The sequence below is a fragment of the Choloepus didactylus genome, chromosome 2 (genome assembly GCF_015220235.1).
Source record: "Choloepus didactylus isolate mChoDid1 chromosome 2, mChoDid1.pri, whole genome shotgun sequence".
Taxonomy (NCBI): Eukaryota; Metazoa; Chordata; class Mammalia; order Pilosa; family Megalonychidae; genus Choloepus; species Choloepus didactylus.
In genome coordinates, this window is record NC_051308.1 from 113,843,686 (window position 1) to 113,866,997 (window position 23,312).

Sequence of the window (23,312 nt, forward strand, 5' to 3'; positions counted from 1 at the left end):
ATCTGCTGGGCAGGCCAGGAAAGTGCAGCTTCGGGGAGCCATCCAAAAGACTTTTTGGTGTCTTTCCTGACCCTCTCCTCTGGGCACTGTGAAGCTGGTCTGTGCCCCCTTCCTGAGTCCCTGGCCCTGTTTTGGCTGGGAAACACTGACTTGGGAATATCCTCTCCAGGGTGACCCTCCTCCTAGAATTTGCCCTCCAGGCAAAAACAGATAGGGACAATGAAAGGAGTGTCAGAAGAAAAAGAAAAACAAACAGACAAGATCAAGATTCCTGAAGAAGGAACAAATGAAAGGAAGCTTTCTTCTGGGAATGAAACAATTGCACAAATAGAGCAATCTGAAAAATTGTACCACATATCGGGGGCAAGAATGAGATGAAGAAGACCTGAAAAAATCTGATCAGTTAAACACAGGCTATTCTAAGAGTCTAGAATAAGTTGAACCAATGGTCTAGGAAAAGCCTTAACACAAAGCCAATCAACAGTAAAACCCTAGGCAAAAGAGAGAAGCTGGCCTTCAAAGTAAACTCATCAACATAATCAGATGACTACAGCAACAAATTATAAGACATACTAAGAAAAAGGAAGAAATGGCTCAGTCAAAGGAACTAATTAAAACTTCAGAATTTGGAACAACTAGTCAGAGATATTCAAACAAGTCTCCTAAATCAATTCAATGAGATGAAGGAAAAAATAGCTGAAGAGGTAAGCTATATTAAGAAGACACTGTATGAGCATAAAGAAGAATTCAAAAGTATAAAAAGAAACATAATAGAAATTATTGGAATAAAAAGCATAATGGAAGAGATTAAAAATACACTAGAGGCATACAACAGCAGACTTGAACAGTAGAAATAATCAGCGAACTAGAACACAGGACAATTGAAATCTTACAAACAGAAGAACAGATGGAGAAAAGAATGGAAAAAATTGAGAAGAGTCTCAGGGAATTGAATGTGGCATAAAGCACACACAAACGTGCATCATGGATGGCCAGTAGGAGAAGAGAAGGGGAAAGGTATAGAAAGAGTATATAAGGAAATGATGGCCAAAATTTCCCAACTCTTATGAAAGCCATAAATATATATATCTAAGAAATGCAATATACTCCAAATAGAATAAATCCTAATAGACGTAGTTTGAGACACATACTAAGTAGAATGTCAAATGCCAAAGATAAGGAGAGAATCCTAAAAGCACCAAGAAGTGAATTGTCACATACAAGGGAAATGCAATAAGACTAAATGTGAATTTCTCATCCAAAACCATGGAGGCAAGAAAGCAGTGATATGATATATTCAAGGTACTGAAAGAAAAATTGCTAGCCAAGAATTCTTTATCTGGCAAAAGTCCTTCAAAAATGAGGGAGAGGTGGGGGGGATGGAGGGGTGCCTGCTGGGCCTGAGGTGGTCCCGGGTAGTGGTGCTCCAGGTCTGAGGGGCTCCAGCAAAAGGCAGTGGTGGCATGTGCAGCCCCCTCACAGTCCCTAAGGGAATTGAGGATGAAGCCGCGAGGGGACACCATGGCACAGCCCCCTCCAGTGGCCGCATGTAAGGCAAAAGAGAATGAAAGAAGTAGACAGTCTTGAAAGTATAAAAGAGGAAGGAGTTTGTGAAACAGGATCTGACAATCAACCTCTTAGTGACAACCAAAACAAATTGTGAAAATTTTGTTGACAGCCTTTTTGAGGAAGTACAGAACGTGGGTGCCAAATGCTTGTCACCCACTGAAAGAAAGAAACAGATACATGTTGGTATAACATTATGGAAAAACGGGTTTACAGTCAATGATGATTTCAAAGTCATTCTGATTGCACAAGTCAACAGTTGCTGAATTCCTTCAAAAAGGGGGAATTATCTTTAGAATTACAGGGAATTTTTTGATAAAGAAGAAGTGGATGTTAAATTCAACATAAGAAAAGTGAGGTATGTATGTCAACAAAGTGGATGTTAAATTCAAGGTAAGAAAATTGAGGTATGTATGTCAACAAAGCCTGTATTCAGCCCTTCTCAAGACAGGGTCACAGACTAGGAAGCGCCACACCAAAAACTATTTTTAAAGCAAAGAGTATTGAAGTTGAGAATAAAAATAACATGTCTGCTGTCCCACTAAACAACTTGGAACCTGTCACTAATATACAGATCTGGTTAGCCAATGGGAAAAGGATAGTCCAGAAATTTAACATTTCTCATAGGGTAAGCCATATCAAAGTCTTCATCGAAACATACCAAGGATCTCAAGGAAGTCCTCCCTTTTCTCTGGCCACAGCTCTTCCTTTCCTCAAACTGCTAGATAAAAAACTCACACTGGAAGAAGCAGACTTACAAAATGCTGTAATCATTCAGAGACTCCAAAAAACAGCTGAACCTTTTATAGGAATTTCATAGCATTGATTTTTTGATAGACTAAATGGAAAACTTGCAGAGAAATGATGGTCTTAAACAGTCATGCAAACCGAGATGGGGGAAAGGAAAAGTCAGACTCACTGGATGTGCCAGTTTGAATGTCTTGTGTCCCCCAAATGCCATTATCTTTGATGTAGCCTTGTGGGGCAGACATTTTGGTGCTGATTAGATTTGCTTGGAATGTGCCCCACCCAGCTGTGGGTGATGACTCCGATGAGATATTCCCATGGAGGCGTGGCCCCACCCATTCAGGGTGGGACTTTATCAGTGGAGCCATATAAATGAGCTGACTCAAAGAGAAGGAACTCAGTGATGTTTTGAAGAGGAGCAAGCTTGCTAGAGAGGAACGTCCTGGGAGAAAGCCATTTTGAAACCAGAACTTTGGAGCAGATGCCAGCAACGTGCCTTCCCAGCTAACAGAGGTTTTCCGGACGCCATTGGCCATCCTCCAGTGAAGGTACCCGATTGCTGATGTGTTACCTTGGGCACTTTATGGCTGTAAGACTGTAACGGTGTAACCAAATAAACCCCCCTTTTATAAAAGCCAATCCATTTCTGGTGCTTTGCATTCCACAGCATTAGCAAACTAGAACACTGGACTTTGATTACAGTACTATATAACTCTCTCCTGATGAGATTTCTTAAATAAGGACAAGTTAGCACAGTAAAATATGCTGGAAACTGTATCCAATGTACTTTTCCAAAAGGCTGCTCATAGAGAAAAATATATTTATTGTCAAAACCAATTAATAAATATAAGGAATATTATATTAACTATATCATTTAGAATCTTAATATGGTGTATATTACCAAATACACATACAGTATCATTCTCATTCAAAGCAATATTTATTACCTTCCCAAACAGCAGTGGTTTATTAAAATGTTGGCTGTTTCAGATTTTAAAAATGGCAGTAAATTTAAAAATTACACATTGCATGTTAAAAGTATCAGTGTAATTCTTTTACAACAGAGATACAATCACAGGGCTGGATGATACTGTTTTCACCCCAGTTATGCCTAAATCTCATATTGTTCTCAATCTTCATTCTCTGATGGCAGGTTATACTCAAATATTAATTTGACAACGGTATCTAACATGTATTTTCATTTAAGAATAAAATTTTCTAGTTTAGTATAAATTCAATATTATTCTGCCTACTCACATTTCTACATTTTCTAAAAATGTAATTTCTAAAAAATTATTTTCTCCCAGGAACATTTCTATTTTATTTTATTTTGAAGATTATGGCTTTATTTTTTATACAATTTTATTGAGATATATTCACATAACATACAATCGATCATTCAAAGTGTACAATCAATTGTTCACAGTATTGTCATATAGTTGTGCATTCATTGCCACAATCTTTGAACATTTTCATTACTCCAAAAAATAAAATTAAAATTAAAATAAAAAGAATATCCAAAAGATCACCTTCCCCTCCTCCCCCCAGTGTTCATTTACTTTTTTTAATACAGTTTTATTGAGATATACTCACACACCCTACAATCATCCACATTGTACAATTGATTATTCACAGCACCATCATACATTTGTGCTTTCATCACCAGAATCAATTTTTGTACCCATTCCTTACTCCAAAATAAAAATAAGCAAAAAGACACCCTAGATCTTTCCATCCCCTCCACCCACCGTATTCTTCATCTAATTTTTGTCCCCCTTTTCCCACTCATCTGTCCATACAGTTGATAAAGGGAGTGTGAGCCGTGAGGTTTTCACAATCACACAGTCACACTGTGCAAGCTACAAAGTTATATAATCATCTTCAGGAATCAAGGTCACTGGGAGGCAGGGCAAGATTGCAGTTTAGAGAGGTGTGGAATTAGTTAGTCTTCTAGAGCAACTAGTAAATAGCCAGGAACAACTAGTAAATAGTCTGGAACAACTGCTGGGGGACAACTGTGACTGTCCACACATCGTACACCAGCCTGGATTGGGTGGAATGGCTGAGATCACAGCATAAAATCTGTAAGTAAAAACTGCAGTACCACACCAGGAGCCCCCTTCACCCATGGCAGCCTGAGCTGCAAAACCTTACTGGGGGAGAAAACAGCAGTCCCTTTGGGGAGCAAGTGAATATAGCTCAGGCTACCTCCAACTGGGGTTTTAATTAACAAATGTGGACGGTTGAATACAATCTACGAACACAGACAAACCCCTAACAAGCACCAAAGTACCATGAGGTCACTCACAGTGGAGAGGAGGTGGGCTGATGGAGGAAAGAGTGCAGAGGCTTTTGGAGACAGCCGTGCTTGGAGTGTTGGAGGAAGCCTGCATTCCAGGAGGGGGAGCACAGAAGACCAGGTGCTGTCTCTGGCCAGTGGGTAAAACTCGGGGGCAGGGGACTGGCTCTGAAAAGGGGCTTTCTTTCTCCTTTTTTTCTCTCTCAATCTGAGTGGCTCAGTGAAGAAACCTTCAGCCATTTTCAGTTCTTGGCACTCTGATCCAGGCAGGGGTGGAGTTAACAGAGTAAGAGAGACAAAGGAGTAATTCAAGTGCAGAAGATAACTCCCTAGGGGGTGTATCTTCCCTAAGACCAAGAAGTGTGGCCCAGCTCAAGTGCCTGCCCTCCCTTCAGAACTGACCCCAGGGCCTGGGGGAAAGCAAACAATCAAACCAGAAACAACTTAAGCTGAGAATTAAAAGGACCACACCGTTATACACCAGTAAGGAGCAACAGTCTGACAAGCACCACCTGCTGGGAAGGTTAGGAAAATCACAGAAACTAGAGGCCTCACTGGAAAGCCTGTTAATCTTCTATGACACATCCTCAGGGAAACCTCGTACTGAATATAGCCCCCTTTTGAAACCTGAGCCTGTTCTGGTCTGGGAAAATCTGATTGGGGTAATCAAGGAAACCAGATGCCTAGACAAGAGAAACTACAAATCACACTAGGAAAAACAAAGATATGACCCAGTCAAAGGAACAAACTTACACTTCAACTGAGATACAGGCATTGAAACACTAATTAAAGATCTTCAAATAAATATGCTAAATCAATTCAACAAGTTCAGGGAAGATAGGACAATAGAGATGAAGGATGTAAAGAAGACATTGGGCAAACATAAGGAAGAACTGGAAAGTTTAAAAAAACAGCTAGCAGAAGCTATGGAAAAGACAGACACAACACAAGAGATGAAAAACACAATGGAGACACACATTTCAAGAAACAGAAGAAAACATTCAGGAATTGTAGAACAAGACACCTGAAATCCTATGCATAAAAGAACAGATAGGGAAAAGAATGGAAAAATATAAGCAACATTTCAGGGAATTGAATGACAACATGAAGTGCATGAATGTATGTGTCATGGGTGTCCCAGAAGGAGAAGAGAAAGGAAAAGGGGCAGAAGCAATAATGGAGGATATAATAACTGAAAATTTCCCATCTCTTATGAAAGACATAAAATTACAGATCCAAGAAGTGCAGTGTACCCCAATCGAATAGATCTGAATAGACCTATGCCAAGACACTTAATAATCAGATTATCAAACATCAAAGACAAAAAAGGAATCCTGAAAGCAGCAAGAGAAAAGCAATCCATCACATACAAGGGAAGCTTGATAAGACTATGTGCAGATTTCTCAGTAGAAACCCTGGAGACAAGAAGGCAGTGGTGTGATATACTTAAGATACTGAAAGAGAAAAACCATCAACCAAGAATTCTATATCTGGCAAAACTGTCCTTCAAATATGAGGTAGAGTTTAAAATATTCTATGACAAACAGACAATGACAGAGTTTGTGAACAAGAGACCTGCTTTACAGGAAATACTAAAGGGAGCATTACAGACAGAAAGGAAAAGACAGGAGTGAGAGGTTTAGAGCACAATTTTGGGTGATGGCAGCACAATAATGTAAGTACACTGAACAAAGATTACTGTAAGTATGGTTGAAAGAGGAAGGTTAGGGGCATGTGGGACACCAGAAGGAAAGAGAGAAGATAAAGACTGGGACTGTATAACTTAGTGAAACCTAGAGTGGTCAAAAATTGTGATAAAATGTACAAATATGTTTTTACATGAGGGAGAACAAATGAATGTCAGCTTTGCAAGGTGTTAAAAGGGGGTAGTATTGGGAAAAAATACAATCAATGCAAACTAGACTCTGTAGCTAACAGAAACATTGCAGTATGCTTCCCTTGATGTAACAAAGGCAATATACCAAAGCTTAATGTTTATAAAAGGGGGATTTGGGATTCCTGGCATTGGTGATGTTGTCTGACTCTTTAATTGTACTTTATTGTAATTTATCTTTTCTTTTGTTGTTTTTTAGCTGTCATTTTTTTTCTTTCTTTTTCTTTTTCTTTTGTCTCTCTACCTTTTCTTGACTCTTCCTCCTTCTTTGTGGAAGAAATGGAAATGTCCTTATATGGATAGTGGTGGTGGTGGTAAATGCATAATTATGTGATTACACAGGAACCATCAATTGTTTACTTAGGAATGTATGGTGTGTGAACAAAACAGTCTTTAAAAAAAAACGGGTTGATGGATGAACCTTGAGGACATTATATTGAGTGGAGTGGGTCAGACACAGGAGGACAAATACTGTATGATCTCACTGATAGGAACTAATTATAACATGTAAACTCATAGAACATGAACTATAGGTTACCAGGATATTGAATGAGGCTAACAAATGGTGAGTGGTTGCTTATTATTAGCAGAATGTTTAACTAGGTTGAACTTAAGCATTTGGAAATGGACAGAGGTAATGATAGCATGTTATTGTGAGAATAACTAACAGTCCTGAATGGTGTGTGAATGTGGTGGAAAGCAGAAATGTAGAGTCATGTATGTCACCAGAAGGAAAGTTGGAGGTTAAAACATTGGCATGTATAATGCAGTGAATCTTGTGTGAACAATGTCCATGATTAACTGTACAAATATTAGAAGTTTCTTTCATGAACTAGAACAAATGTATGACACTATAATGAAGTTAAAAATAGAGCATATATACAGAAAAAATGCACCTATTGCAAACTATGTACTACAGTTAGTAATATTTTAACATTCTTTCATCAATAGTAATGAATGTTCTATACCAATACTATAAGTCAATAATGGAGGGGGGGTAGGGTAGGGGTATGGGAGGATTTGAGTTTTATTTTTATTTCTTTTCTGGAGTAATGAAAATGTTCTAAAATTGAAAAAAAACTGTGGTGATGAATACACAACTATATAATGGTACCATGAACAACTGATCGTACACTTTGGATGACTGTATGCTATGTGAATAATCTCAATAAAATTGAATTAAAAAAAAAGAATCAAGGTGACTGGGTTGCAGTTTGACAGCTTCAGGTATTTCCCTGTAGCCATTCCAACACACTAAAGACTAAAAGGTGATATCTATATAGTGCATAAGAATACCCTCCAGAGTGACCTCTCAACTCCATTTGAAATCTCTCAGCCACTGAAACCCTACTTTGCTTCATCTCTCTCCTCTCTTCTGGCCAAGAAGATCCTCTCAGTCCCACAGTGCTGTGTCCAGGCTCATCTCCAGGAGTTATTTCCCACATTGCCAGGGGGATTTATATCCCTGGGTGTCATGCCCCACCTAAGGGGGAGGGAAGTGAGTTCACCCGACAAATGGGCTTAGAGAGAGAGGAGGCCACATCTGAGCAACACACAGGGGGACTTCTAGGCATAATTATAAGTGGGATTAGCCTCTCCCTTGCAGCAACTAGCCTCACAAGGGAGAGCCCCCAGCTCGAGGGCTCAGCCCACTAAATTGGCAGTCCACAATTTTTATGGTATAATCAGCAATAATCCATGTAGGGAAGTCCAACACTTCCAAATTTCTCCCCATTTCCTCAGGGGGCCCCACAAATACACTTTTACTCTGCCCATATCACTCTAGGATATATCGGGATTTCACCCCAGCCTGTACAAACTCATCAAGTCTCACTTCCCTTTCACAGCTCCATGCACCTATGGTGTTCAAACAAACTGATCATACAGGTTAAATTATCTAGTGTGTTACAGAAAATATAGATCCTGCACCAAATAAACATTTCCTCCCCTGGTCCTGCATGGAAGTTGCAGTTCCAAAACCCAGTCAGCATCATCTTTTACCCTTGGGCCTGATTTGCCTTATTCCTAACCATATCCACCTCATTCATACCTCCAATTGGATTCTGAATTCTCTTTCAACTCGTTCAATGGTTGCCTTTTGGGGTAATACTGGCATTCATAGCTGCCAAGCTCTAGCTCCAAGTCTCAGATGTCACACAGATACCCAAAGTTCCAGAGATTGACCAGGCTATATCCAGGGAGTTAAGCATCTCAGGATTTACAGATAACCATTACAACTCAGGAGCAGATGTGACTGTTATAAGAGCTTACAATCTAAGGACCATTACAGTAAGCATTCCCCTGATAAGCTGTGTCCTAAGATTCAGTTCTCAGAGTTTGAGTGGCATGCTTCACTCAAAATGTTGTACTCAAGATCCACTCACCTAGTTGCATGTCTCACAGCTTCATTCCTTCTTCTAGCCACTCAATATTCTATTGTATGCATACCCCACAGTTCACCATTATGCTCATCAGTCAATGCACCCCTAGATGACCTCTGTTGCAAATCATGAATACTGCTACCACAAACACCAAGTGTGCAAATGTCCATTCATGTCTCTGCTCTCAGATCTTCCAAGAATATACCCCATAGTGGGGTTGCAAGACCTTGTGACACCCACATACCTAGCTTCTTGTGGAACCACCACACTGTGCTCCAGATAGGCTACACCATTCTTCTTCCCCATCAACAGTGAATACATACATCTCTCCAAGTTCTCTCCAGCACTTGATCCCTCTGTTTTTTTTCCCTGCAATTTTATAGGTATATATTCAAATACCATACAAGTATCCACAATGTACAATCAATTGTTTACAGTATCATCATATACTTCTGCATTCATTGCCACAATTAGCACTTACATATATTCACTACTCAGAGAAAGAATTGAAAGAAAACAATAATAAAAAGAATAAAAGGTAAAGTAAAAATAGGATAAAATACAGCCACAAAGAAAGAGGAAGAGGCAAAAAAAAGTAAAAATACAAATGAAAAGAAAAAGAAAGAAAAAATGGCAACTAAAAAGCCAAAAAACAAAAGGTGAAAATAAAATAAAATACCATTAAAAAGTCAGACAACAACACTAATGCCAAGAATCATATACCCCTTCCTTATGTCCCCCTCTTATAGGCATTTAGCTTTAGTATATTTTCTTTGTTACAATTAAAGAAAGCCTATTGCAATGTTACTGTTAACTATAGACTAATTTGTCTTGATTGTATTTTTCTTCCATCCCCCTTTTAACAGCTTGCAAAGTTGACATTCATTTGTTCTCCCTCATGAAAAACATATTTGTACATTTTATCACAATAATTGACCACTCTAGGTTTCACTAAGCTACACAGTCCCAGTCTTTATCTTCTCTCTTTCCTTCTGGTGTCCTACATGCCCCTAACCTTTCTCTTTCAACTGTACTCACAGTCATATTTCTTCAGTGTACTTACATTATTGTGCTACCATCTCCCAACATTGTGCTCCAAACCTTTCTCTCCTATCTTTTCCTGTCTGTCGGTAATGCTCCCTTTAATATTTCTTGTAAAGCAGGTATCTTGTTCAAAAATTCTCATTGTCTCTTTGTCTGAGAATATTTTAAGCTCTCCTTCATATTTACAGTTTTACCAGATATAAAATTCTTGGTTGGTGTTTTTTCTCTTTCAGTATCTTACATATATCATATCACTGCCTTCTCACCTCCATGGTTTCTACTGAGAAATCTGCATATGGTCTTATTGATCTTCCCTTGTATGTGATGGATTGCTTTTCTCTTGCTGCTTCCAGAATTCTCTCTTTGTCTTTTACATTGGTAATCTGATTCTTAAGTGTCTTGGCATAAGTCTACTAAGATCTATTCTGTTTGGAGTTCTCTGCACTTCTTGGGTCTGTAATTTTATATCTTTTATAAGAGACGGGAAATTTTCAGGGACTATTTACTCCATTATTGCCTCTGCCCCCTTTCCCTTCTCTTCCCCTTTTGGGACACCCATGACACGTACATTTATGTGCTTCATGCTGCCACTCACTTCCCTGAGATGTCGCTCATATTTCTCCATTCTTTTTCCCATCTGTTCTTTTGTATGTAGGGTTTCAGATGTCCTGTTCTCCAGTTGATAAATCTTTTCTTCTGCCTCTTCAAATCTGCTGCTGTATGTCACCATTGTGTCTTTCATCTCTTGTGTTGTGCTTTTCATTCCCATAAGCTCTGTAACTGTTTTTTCAACCTTTTGATTTCTTCCTTGGTTTTGCACAATGTCTTCTTTATGTCCTTCATCTCTTTTGCCATATCTTCCCTCAACTTGCTGAATTTATTTTTGGATTGATTTTTAGTTGATTTGGGAGATTCATTTGATTAATAATTAGTTGTTTCAATTTCTGTATCTCAGTTGAAGTGTAAGTTTGTTCCTTTGACTGGGACATATCTTCATTTTTCCTAGTGTGATTTGTGCTTTTCTGTTGTCTAGGCATCTAGTTTTCTTGATTGCCCCAATCAGATTTTCCCAGACCAGAGGGGCTTAGGTCTCAGGAGGAGGCTATGTATTCAGTATTAGGTTTCCCTGAAGGTGAGTCATAGAAGATTGACAGACTTTCCCATGAGGCCTCTAGACTCTGCTTTTCCTGTCCTGCCCAGCAGGTGGCACTTGTTAGCCTGTAGCTCCCTACTGGTGTAAAGAGTTGTGGTCCCTTTAATTCACAGTGGACCCTGACCTGGCAAGGCACCAAGGGTGTCAGAAACCATGCTTGTTTCTGGTTTGTTTGTTTTCCCCCAGGTCTGAATTCTCTGAGAGAGGGCAGCCACTTGAGCCAGTCCCATCTCTCTTTACTTAGGGAAGATACACCCCCTAGGGAGTTATCTTCTCCACTTGAATCCCTCCTTTGTCTTTCTGGCTTTTAACTCTACCCTTGCCTGGGTCAGCAGTGCAGAGAACTAAAAATGCCTGAGGCTTTCTCTAAAGGGCTGCTTAGAGTGAGAGAATAAAATGGAGAAAGAGCAAAAGCCCCTTTTCAGAGCCAGTCCCAGCCCCTCAGTTTCACAGGTTTAATGGGGTTGGTACCCAATTCTCTGCGCCCTTTTTCTTGGGACACAGCCATCTTCCAGTATTCTAAACTCAGCCATCTCCAAAAGTCTCTGTTTTTATTTATCTATTTTTTTCCATGAGTCCTGCCTCCTCCCTGCTGGAAGGAACCTTCTTCCCTTCCCTTCTGTATTCAGTAGTCTAAATTTAAAACTGCAATTGGTGCTTGGGTTGAGTTACTTTCCCCTGTAACCTATTTCTTTTTTTTCAGACAGTAATGTTTTAGCTTGGCTGCCAGAGTGGGGAGGGGCTTCAGTTCTGGGTTTTGGGGGCTTAACTTATGATTCTGTGCTACAGTCTGAGCTGCTTCACTCATGTCCAGGGTGGTGTACAATGTGTGTCCATTCATGTATGTCTCCCAACAGTTGTTCCAGATTACTTACTAGTTGTTCCTGGTTTTTCCCTAGTTGCTCTAGAGGACTAACTAAATTCCACACCTCTCTATGCTGCCATCTTGCTCTGCCCCCCGCCATGGCTTTGTTTTTAGCTTACATTTGCTGTTAGCCATTCATTTGTCACCACTTAGACACTAATGTGCTTGTTGTCACATTACTAATTAATGACTATTTTTAAAACTGTATCACATAAAGTGTGGTTTTCCATTTCATTTATCAGAGTCAACCTATGTATGCATTAAAGAATGATTTATTGCACTCTGATGTCACCAAGGAAAACATGTTTTGTTTCTTACACTTAACTAAAACCAGTTAGACTTCAATATTTCACTGTCAGATTAAATTCCCTTGCTTGAAAATTATAAGTTTAAGAAGCCTTTTTGCATGTGGCCTGTTGAATCAGATTTGAGATGATGTACATGTTCCCTGTGCCAAGGAACTAAGTGTCCCAGGCCTGTGAACCACAACGCTCATGGTTGTTGGGTGTATCCACCAAAGCAGCAGTTCTCAATCTTTTGGTCTTTTGTTTATGTGGGTTATATCCATCAATATTATATTAGAGAGTAAAACAGTTTAAATTTTTTTCATTCAAAATAATAAATACATTACATGTTAACATAAATGACTCCTTAATGAAAAAATAACTATTTTCCAAAATATAAAAAGACTCATTGAGAAAAGCGGCATTAGCTTCCATTTTTGGAAATAGATTTCATGTCAGGCTTAAAGAAGACAGATGAATTCTCATACCTGCTTCTATTCAATCTGCTGCAGTATCACACATCATTATTCTCGGGAAAACTCCACTGCATACTCCTGAGAGAGTGAAGAAAGCAAATAACATTTTTTTTTAATCATCATTTTATTGAGATATATTCACATACCACGCATTCATACAAAACAAATCGTACTTTCGATTGTTTACAGTACCATTACATAGTTGTACATTCATCACCTAAATCAATCCCTGACACCTTCATTAGCACACACACAAAAATAACAAGAATAATAATTAGAGTGAAAAAGAGCAATTGAAATAAAAAAGAACACTGGGTACCTTTGTCTGTTTGTTTCCTTCCCCTATTTTTCTACTCATCCATCCATAAACTAGACAAAGTGGAATGTGGTCCTTATGGCTTTCCCAATCCCATTGTCACCCCTCATAAGCTACATTTTTATACAACTGTCTTCGAGATTCATGGGTTCTGAGTTGTAGTTTGATAGTTTCAGGTATCCACCACCAGCTACCCCAATTCTTTAGAACCTAAAAAGGGTTGTCTAAAGTGTGCGTAAGAGTGCCCACCAGAGTGACCTCTCGGCTCGTTTTGGAATCTCTCTGCCACTGAAGCTTATTTCATTTCCTTTCACATCCCCCTTTTGGTCAAGAAGATGTTCTCTGTCTCACGATGCCAGGTCTACATTCCTCCCCGGGAGTCATATTCCACGTTGCCAGGGAGATTCACTCCCCTGGGTGTCTGATCCCACGTAGGGGGGAGGGCAGTGATTTCACCTTTCAAGTTGGCTTAGCCAGAGAGAGAGGGCCACATCTGAGCAACAAAGAGGCATTCAGGAGGAGACTCTTAGGCACAAATATAGGGAGGCCTAGCCTCTCCTAGCAAATAACATTTTAATGTGATAATGAAACTAGTTCTGACCTCAAAAATCCCCTGCAAAGGTTTCAGGGACCTCCAGAGGTCTCCAGACCACACTTTTGAGAACCAGTGTTACACAACACTCATTCTCAAGTCTTAGCATAAGAATTACTGGAGAAGCTTTTCTAAAATGCCTATTCCTGCTGTCTTCCACACACATTCTTATCCATTAGATCTGGAATGGGTCCCAGATCTCAGCATTTTTAATCTCAAGTGATTTTATGTATGTGGTCAAAGAACCATTCTTTGGGAAATCTTGTGCTAAGCTTCTACCTTGACAAAAGAAAACCTGTGCTCTTCACCACTGGCAGTGGAAAACTCTCCACTGAAATGGGGCTGCTAGACCTCTAAGTTTTGTTCCTCACCACTGCCCCCCATAATTTCATCTTAGAGAGATGGCTCCCCTTTAACTGTGAACTAATCATGATATAGCCCTGTGCTTTATCTCCTCTAGCACAGCTGAGACAAACTGAAACATTTAAATGAGGTTTTTATTAAACGCTCAAGAATAACAAAAGGGAAATAAACACATAACTAGATGACCTGGCTTATAAAGTATAACTTCTGTTTGCAGTGTATTTTAAGAATGCTTCCATTTCTAGCTTCCAACCTTCCACAAGGCAGAAGTCCATATTTTATTGGGAAGGGAAGGAGGACAAATGAGAGTCCTTTCTTTTGGTCCCTCAGAAATGAACAGGTAAATAATAGAAAATCAATATTTATTGTCAGTAACATTTACCGAAATCTTAGAGCCCTCTCTATAGTAAAATAAAAATAATTGTACTCTTTAAAAAATATGAGGAGAGGATAAAATCAATGAACTTACCTTTCAGATAAATAAAATAACATAAGATGATTGCTAATAAATGCACAGCAATCTCTAAGAAAATATTTCATAGAGTTCTGTCATGAAGTATTTTATAATTTTCATTTGCAGAATTGTAATCAGTACATGACTCCAGATATCTCTATACAGTGACCTCTCTTTGGCAATGTTCTACATGTGCATATAGAAAAGCCTCCTTTGTGAATTCTCCAGTTTATAATTATTTAATCAGAATATGCATTTTGAGATTTTCTTATGTGTTTCTTTACAGAGACCCCAAGGAGAGGTCCCTATAAAAACCTGTCATCAGCAATAACCTTCAGTTTTATAACTGTAAAAACTTTCATTACTGTGAATAATATTCTCAAAGGTTTTCTATGCGAATCATCCACTAAAATGCTTTGCCTGAAAGTTAAAAAGTTGTAAACCTGTTAAAAATATATATATATGTTAATTAAATGTTTGTAATACTCAAAACAGGTTAACTTTGGGAAACAAATTGAATTTACCCAGAGAGGGAAAACTTGAAAATAAGCAAGCATCATTAGTGACGATAATTTGAACTAAGCAATTGTTTCAAAACTACCAACATTCAGTTTCCTGAAAGTTGTTGCTAGGGCTAATAGACAGAAATGCAATTCTAGTTTTAGAGATTTTAATTTGTTCCCTTAAATTGCTATGCATAAACAGTTATAAAAGTGATCTTACTTATTTATATAATTATTCAATATGCTTTCCATTTGTTTCAGTGTGTTGAAAATAAGATATGTTGGCACCTGGTTCAGTGACTTTTGAAAGCCATCTTTTGCTAAAGAACTTTTCTTAAGGACAAAATGCTGTTCATTCAAGGGACTTATGAAATAATTTACATGTTTGTTATAAAATAGTTACATATGGATGCATTTTTCACTTTTATTCAGCAAAATCATTCAGTTTGAGAATCAACTGACATTTATTAGTTGTGTTCTATGTGCCAGATACTTTAACCAGTGCTACATTCATTGAATACTCAGAAATGTACAAATTTTATATTTTTACTACTATGTCAGTAGATTTATTTTTTAAACCATCCTTGGTGTCTGAGCTGAGCTAGCATGAAGACTCCTTTGTAAAGTTTACTTCTTTGTTCTCCCTGTAAGTACAAACTATTTAATTAAAAAAATTGTTCATCACAGTAAATCCTCAAATAGAGGTAGTTTATTCAATAGTAACTAATACTTGGATCTTTGTCATTTGTTTTAAATGTATATTTTTGCATAAGTAATTCATATTCATTGTAGAAAATTATAAAATGTAGATATGCTAAAATGACTTTTAAATTGCCGATTCTACTTTCAAAGATAACCACTATTAACATTTTGGTGTGCATTCTTTCAGATTTTTTTTAATATGTCAGTTTTAATTTTGTTTTAAATAAAAGAAATGCTTCTTGGTTATTGTAAAAAGAAAATGAGAGAGAGTTGAAAATATTCACAAATAAACAGAAACTGAGAGTTTGTCAACAAAAGACCAGCCCTACAAGAAATACTAAAGGGAGTCATGCAGAGTGAAAGGAAAAGACAGACAAGAGAGGCTTGGAGGAGAGTGTGGAAATGAAGCTTGACAGAAAGGGTAACAAAAAGAGTGAAAAGAGAGACAAAAATAAGGCACAACAAATAAAAGCCAAAGGATAAAATGGTTGAATTAAGTACTGCTTTTACAGTAGTAACATTGAAAGTTAACTGATTAAACTGCCCAATTAACAGCTGCAGTTTGGCAAAAAGGATTCAAAAAAGTATGATCTATCTATGTGCTGTCTACAAGAGACTCACCTTAGACCCAAAGACATAAATAGGTTGAAAGTGAAAGTTTGGAAAAAGATATTCCCCACATGTAGTAACCAAAAACCAATATCAGACAAAATAGACTTTAAATGCAAACATTCATAATGGGATGAAGCTGGAAATCAGTAACAGATGGAAAACTGTAAAATTCACAAATATATAGAAGTTAAGCAACACACTCTTAAACAATCAGCGGGTCAAAGAATAAATTTTTAGAAAAATTAGTAAATGTCTCAAGATACATGTAAATAAGAACACAACATACCAAAACTGATAGGATGCAGTGAAGGCAGTGTTAAAAGGGAAATTTATAGCCCTAAATGCCAACATGAGTAAAGAAAAAAGAGCTAAAATCAAGCACCTAACTGCATACCTGGAGGAACAAGAAAAAGATTCACAAATTAAAATCAAAGCAAGCAGAAGGAAAGAAATAACAAACATTAGAGCAGAAATAAATGCAGTTGAGAACAAATAAAATAATAGAGAGAATTCACAAAAACAAAAGTTGATTTTTTGAGAATACCAATAAAATTTACAATTCCTTAGTTAGACTGACAAAGAAAAAAGAGAGAAGATGCAAATAAATAAAATCAGAAATGAGAGGGATAACATTACTATGGACCTCACAGAAGCAACTTAGATGAAATGGACAAATTCCTGGAAACACATGAGCAACCTACATAGACTCTAAAAGAAAGAGCAGACCTCAACAGACCAATTACAATTAAAGAGATGGAAACAGTCACCAAACACCTCCCAAAAAAGAGAAGCCCACGACCAGATGGCTTCACAGGTGAATTCTACCAATCATTCTAAGAAGAATTAATACCAATCCTGCTCAAAAGTCTTCCAAAAAAAATTGAAGAGGGAGGAATTCTATGAAGCCAACATCATGCTAATACCAAAGCCTGATAAAGATACTACAAGAAAAGAAAATTAAGACCAATTTCTCTAATGAATATAGATGCAAAACTTCTCAACAAAATACTTGCAAACTGAATCCAACAGCATATGAAAAGAATTTTACACCATGATCAAGTGGGTTTTATCCCATATTTGCAAGGGTGGTTCAACACAGGATAATCAATTAATGTAATACACCACATTAACAAATTGAAAGGGAAAAGCCACATGATCACCTCGATTGATGCAGAAAAGGCATTTGACAAAATCCACCACCCTTTCTTTATAAAAAAACACTTCAAAAATAGGAATATGAGGAAAATGTCTCAACATGATAAAGAGCATATATTAAAATCCCAGGTCTAACATCATACTTAATGGCAAAAGATTAAAACCTTTTCCTCTAAAATCTGGAACAAGACAAGGATGCCCACTGTCACTACTGTTATTCAACATTGTGCTAGAATTTCTAGGCAGAGCAGTTAGGCACAAAAAGAAATAAAAGGTAACCAAATTGGAAAGGGAGAAGTAAAATTTTCACTATTTGGAGATGACATGATCCTATATACAGAAAGTCCAAAAAAAAAAAAAATCTACAAGAAAGCTACTAGAGCTAATAAACAAGTTAAGCTAAGTGGCAGGATACAAGAAAAATCAGTAGTGTTTCTATACACTAGTAATAGGCAATCTGAGGAGGAAATAAAGAAAAATATTATATTTACAACAGCAACTAAAAGAATCAAACATCTAGAAACAAATTTAACCAAAGATTTAAAAGACTTCTACACAGAAAACTACAAAACATTGCTAAAAAAAATCACAGGAGACATAAATAAATGGAAGGATTTTCTATGTTCATGGATTTGAAGATTAAATACAATTAAGATGTCAATTCTACCTAAATTTATTTATGGATTCAACACAATCCCAATCAAAATTCCAAAAACCTGCTTTGCAGAAATGGGAAAGCCAATTATCAAATTCATTTGAAGGATAAGGGGCTCTGAATAGTCAAAAACACCTTGAAAAAGAAGAATGAAGGTGGAGAACTCATATTTCCTGGCTTGAAAGCATATTACAAACCTACAGTGGTCAAAACAGCATGGTACTGAAGTAAAGATAGATATATTGAACATTGGGACTGAATTGATAGTTCAGAAACAGGACCTCACATTTATGGCCAATTGATATTTGACAAGGCTGCCAAATTGTGAAAGAATAGTCTCTTCAACAAATGGTGTTGGGAAAACTGGATATCCATATGCAAAAGAACGGAAGAGGACCACTATCTCACCCCATACACAAAAATTAACTCAAAATGGATCAAAAACCTAAGTATAAGACCCAGTATCATAAAACTCTTGTTAGAAAACATAGGGAAACATCTTTAAGATTAGTGATATGTGGTAGTTTCTTAGACCTTAAACTCAGAGCACAAGCAGTGCAAAAAAAAAGATAAATTGGCTCCCTCAGAATTGAAGCTTCTGTGTTTCAAAAGATTTTATCAAAAGGGTGAAAAGGCAGTTGATTCAATGGGAGAAAATATTTGGAAACTACATATCTGATAAGAGTTTGATATCCAGAATATATTAAGAATCCTGCAACTCAACAATAAAAAGACAAACAACCAAATTAAACATGAATCAAAGACTTGAACAGAAATTTTTCCAAAGAGGAAATACAAATGACTAAAAAGCACATGAAAAGATGCCTAACATCACTAGCTATTAGAGAAATGCAAAACAAAATTACAATGAGATATCATTTCACACCTAGTAGAATGGCTGCTATTAAACAAACAGGAAACTACAAGTGTTGTAGAGGATGCAGAGAAATAGGAACATTCATGCATTGCTGGTGGGAATGTTAAATGGTGAAGCTGGTGGTTTGGTGGTTCCTCAAAAAGCTAAGGATAGAATTGTCATATGATATGGCAATCCCTCTACTAGGCATCTACCCGGAAGAACTGAAATAAGGGACATGAACAGACATTTGCACACCAATATTCATAGCAGCATTATTCACAATTGCCAAAAGATAGAAGCAACCCAAGTGACCATCAACCAATGAGTGCATAAACAAAATGTGGTATACACATACTATGAAATATTATTCCGCTCTAAAAAGGGAGTCAAGTTCTATTGCATGCAACAACATGAATGAATTTTGAAAACATTAGGCTGAGTGAAATACACCAGGCACAATAGGACGTATATTGTAGACCTCACTTTTATGAACTAATTTTAAAAAGCAAACTCATAGAATATAGGTTACCAGTGGATAGAATGGGGGTAGAGAATAAAGGGCTGATGTTCAATTTGTGCAGAATATCTATTTAGGTTCATTGCAATGTTTTGGAAATGGATAGTGTTGATGATAGCACATTATTGTGAGTGAAATTAACAGTGCTGAATTATGTATGTGAATGTGGTTGAAAGGGGAAGATAAAATAATTAAACATATATATGCACATAACAACAGAGCCCCCAAATATATGAAACAAAAACTGACATAATTGAAAGGAGAAATTGATAATTCAAAGCAATAGTGGGAGATATCAATGCCCCACATTCAGTAATGGATAGAACAACTAGATAAAAGATCAACAAGGACTTGAGCATCACTCTACCCCAAAACAGAAGAACACACATCCATCTCAAATAAACATGTAACATTCTCCAGGATAAACCATGTTTATTTTAGATTATAGAATAAGTCTCAATGAATTTAAAAGAACTGAAATCATTCGAAGTATTTTCTCCAAGTACAATGGAATGAAATTAGAAATCAATAACAAGGAAATTGGGGAATTCACAAATATATGGTAATAAGACAACATGTTCATAGAATAACCATTACAATCTTGAAAAGGAAGAACAAAGTTGTCTCCAACAATAATCAATGGAATAGAATTGAGAATCCAGAAATAAACCCTTGCATTTATGGCCAATTGATTTTCAAGATGGTTGCTAAGACCATTCAATGGAGCAAGAATAGTCTTTCAACAAATGGTGCTGGGACAACTGGGTATCCACATACAAAAAATGTGAAATTGAACCCACAACACCATATACAGAAATTAATTCAAATGGGTCAAGAGCCTAAATATAACAGATAAAACTGTAAAGCTAAGAGTTTATAGGAGGCATCAATCTTCATGACCTTGGATTAGGCAGTAGTTTCTTAGATATGAACCTAAAGCACAAGCAATAAAAGAAAAAAGATTAATTGGATTTCATCAAATTTTAAAACATTTGTGCTTCAAAGAACACCATCAAGAAAGTGGAAAGATAACCCACAGAATGGAAACATTATTTGCAAATCATATATCCAATAAGGGACTTGTATCCAGAATACATAAAGAACTCTTACAACTCACAAATAACCCAAATTTAACATGAGCAAAGTATGTCTAGACATTTCTCCAAAGAATGTATGCTAATGTGTGACAGACACATGATAAGATCTCAAAATCATTAGTCATTAGGGAAATGCAAATCAACACCACAATGAGATACCACTTCATACCTACTAGCATAGTTACAATAAAAAAAAGATGAAAAGCAAATGTTGGCAAGGATGTGGAGAAACTGGAACTCTCATACACTGCTGGTGGGAATAGAACAAAATGCAGTCACTGAAATACAGTTTGGTAGTTCCTCCAAAACTTAAACAGAATTACCATTTGACCCAGATTCCATTCCTCAGTATAAACCCAAAAGAAATAAAAATGTAAATCCACAGATGAACTTGTACAAGAAAAAGCATAATTCATAATAGCCATAAAAGTGGCACCAAGCCAAATTTCCATCAACTTATGAATGAATAAACAAAATATAAAATATTATCCAGACATATAAAGGAATGAAGTACTGATAAATGCTGCAAAATTGATGAAACTTGCAAGCATTAAGTTAAATGAAAGAAGTCAGACACAATAGACCATATGTTGTTGGATTCCATTTATATAAAACGTCCAGAATAGGCAAATCCATAGAGAGAAAGTAGGTTATTTGTTGCCAGGGGTTAGGGGTAGGTTAGAATGGTGAGTAACTGCTAATGGATTTCTTTTTGAGTGATGAAAATGTTTTGAAAGTAAATAGTCATGATTGCACAGCCACCAAATTATAACTATAAAAGGGTGAATTTTATGGTATGCGAATTATAGATCAATGTAAAAAATCACAAATAAATATAAATAAATATCTGCCAGGGCTTCACTGGGGCTCTGGGAGGGCCTAGTCTTAAAGCCTTCCCATTACTGAGTCAGATAAAAAATTGTGTTAACTTTCCAATTTGTTTAGTACACATTGCCACACCAGATAATCACTATTACATTAGCCCAGGTAAATCAGATTTCAAGAGAACAATGCCAGATGGTGTGGAAGACTTCAGCATACAGGTAGGTATCCAGTCACAGAGGAGGAAGCAATGGGTTGGGGAATGGAATTGTTCTAGTTTGCTAATGCTGCTGGAATGCAAAACACCAGAAATGGATTGGCTTTTATAAAAGGGGGTTTATTTGGTCACACAGTTACAGTCCTAAGGCCATAAAGTGTCCAAGGTAACACATCAGCAATCATGTACCTTCACTGGAGGATGGCCAATGGTGTCCAGAAAACCTCTGTTAGCTGGGAAGGCACATGGCCAGCGTCTGCTCCAAGCTCTGGTTTCAAAATGGCTTTCTCCCAGGATGTTCCTCTCTAGGCTTCAGCTCCTCAAAAAATGTCACTCTTAGTTGCTCTTGGGGCATTTGTCCTCTCTTAGCTTCTCTGGAGCAAAATGTCTCTTTAAGCTGAAGCTCCTCTCTCAGTTCCAGTGCATTCTTCAAAGTGTCTCTTTTGGCTGTAGCTCCTCTTCAAAATGTCACTCTCATCTGCACTGAGTTCTTTCTGTTTATCAGCTCATTTATATGGTTCCAGTGATTTAATTTAGACCCACCCTGAATGGGTGGGTTAACACCTCCATGGAAATTATCCAATCAGAGTCATCACCCACATTTGGGTGGGGCACACCTCCATGGAAACAAAGAATTACAATCTAATCAACACTGATACATCTGCCTATGCAAGATTACATCAAAGATAATGGCATTTTGGGGGACATAATACATTCAAACCAGCACAGGGATGGAGTAGGATGGGGCAGGAGTGAGGAAGTCTTCTGGTAAAGGTAGGGCTGAGCTAGTCCTTTATGGATGGGTGAGGCCACAGGTAAGTGGGACAAGGAGCAGGTGAGAGGTGATGGGCCTCAAGGGAGCCATGTGGAGACCATCTGAGACACAGCCAAGACTTCCTTCCATACCTGCCTCAGAGACCTAAAGTAGAGTGGAGCATGCAGAAGGGCAAAAAAAAAGACAGAAGGTAAACATTCAGGGCTGGAGACATGCATACCTGGTGGGTTATTTCCCAGTAGAGCTGGGTGTACAGAGCCCAGGCTTTTTATAAAATGTGGCAGTGTAGCAAAATCGTGTACACAAAACTGAGATATATAAAGAAAATGGAGCTGGTTTAGTATATATGGCTATAACCCTGTTTCTTGAGAACCATACCTCTTTGGGGTGGGGATGGTGGTGGAAAACTCACTTAAAATTGCTGATCAGACTTTGTCTCTTCTGGTTTAAAAAAAATCTCATCTTAGGAAATTATTAAGTCAATATATATTTCCCTTGCCTATCAGGACTTCTTTATCCCCTACCTCCTTGCCCTGCCCATGAGAGCATCTGGATTTATGAACAGGGAAGCTTCCATGGCCTGGGGGCCACAGAGGGAGAGGAAGTCTGGAACACCCTGCTTGATTTTGGGTTTTTGCTGTCCCTAGGAGAGCTGAACTGACCAGGTCCATGGGCTGGAATCAGTGAATGAAATCTGTGACCAGTGAACCTGTGTTCCATTCCCATGGCCTGGGTAGACCCAGTGGGGTCACTTCAGCTCTGACTGGAACTGGGATCACTCCTGAGCCCTGGCTGTGGATCCCAGACATTGTGGTCCAGTAGCCCATCCTGCAGCTTTTGACTCTAGAGGCATTTACACTGCTCATCCCCGTGTAGGGTGACTCCTAGTCCACCCCTCCTCTCCCCAGTGAGCTTTCTGGCCAGCAACATGAGCCCTTCTCCATGGGGCGATGGGAAACTCTGG

The 23,312-nt window shown here is 37.8% G+C and overlaps 1 pseudogene; it reads left to right on the forward strand.

The window, feature by feature from the left end:
- Window positions 1-1,564: 1,564 nt before the first annotated feature.
- On the forward strand, window positions 1,565-2,386 carry LOC119512947 (annotated as a pseudogene).
- Window positions 2,387-23,312: the final 20,926 nt, after the last annotated feature.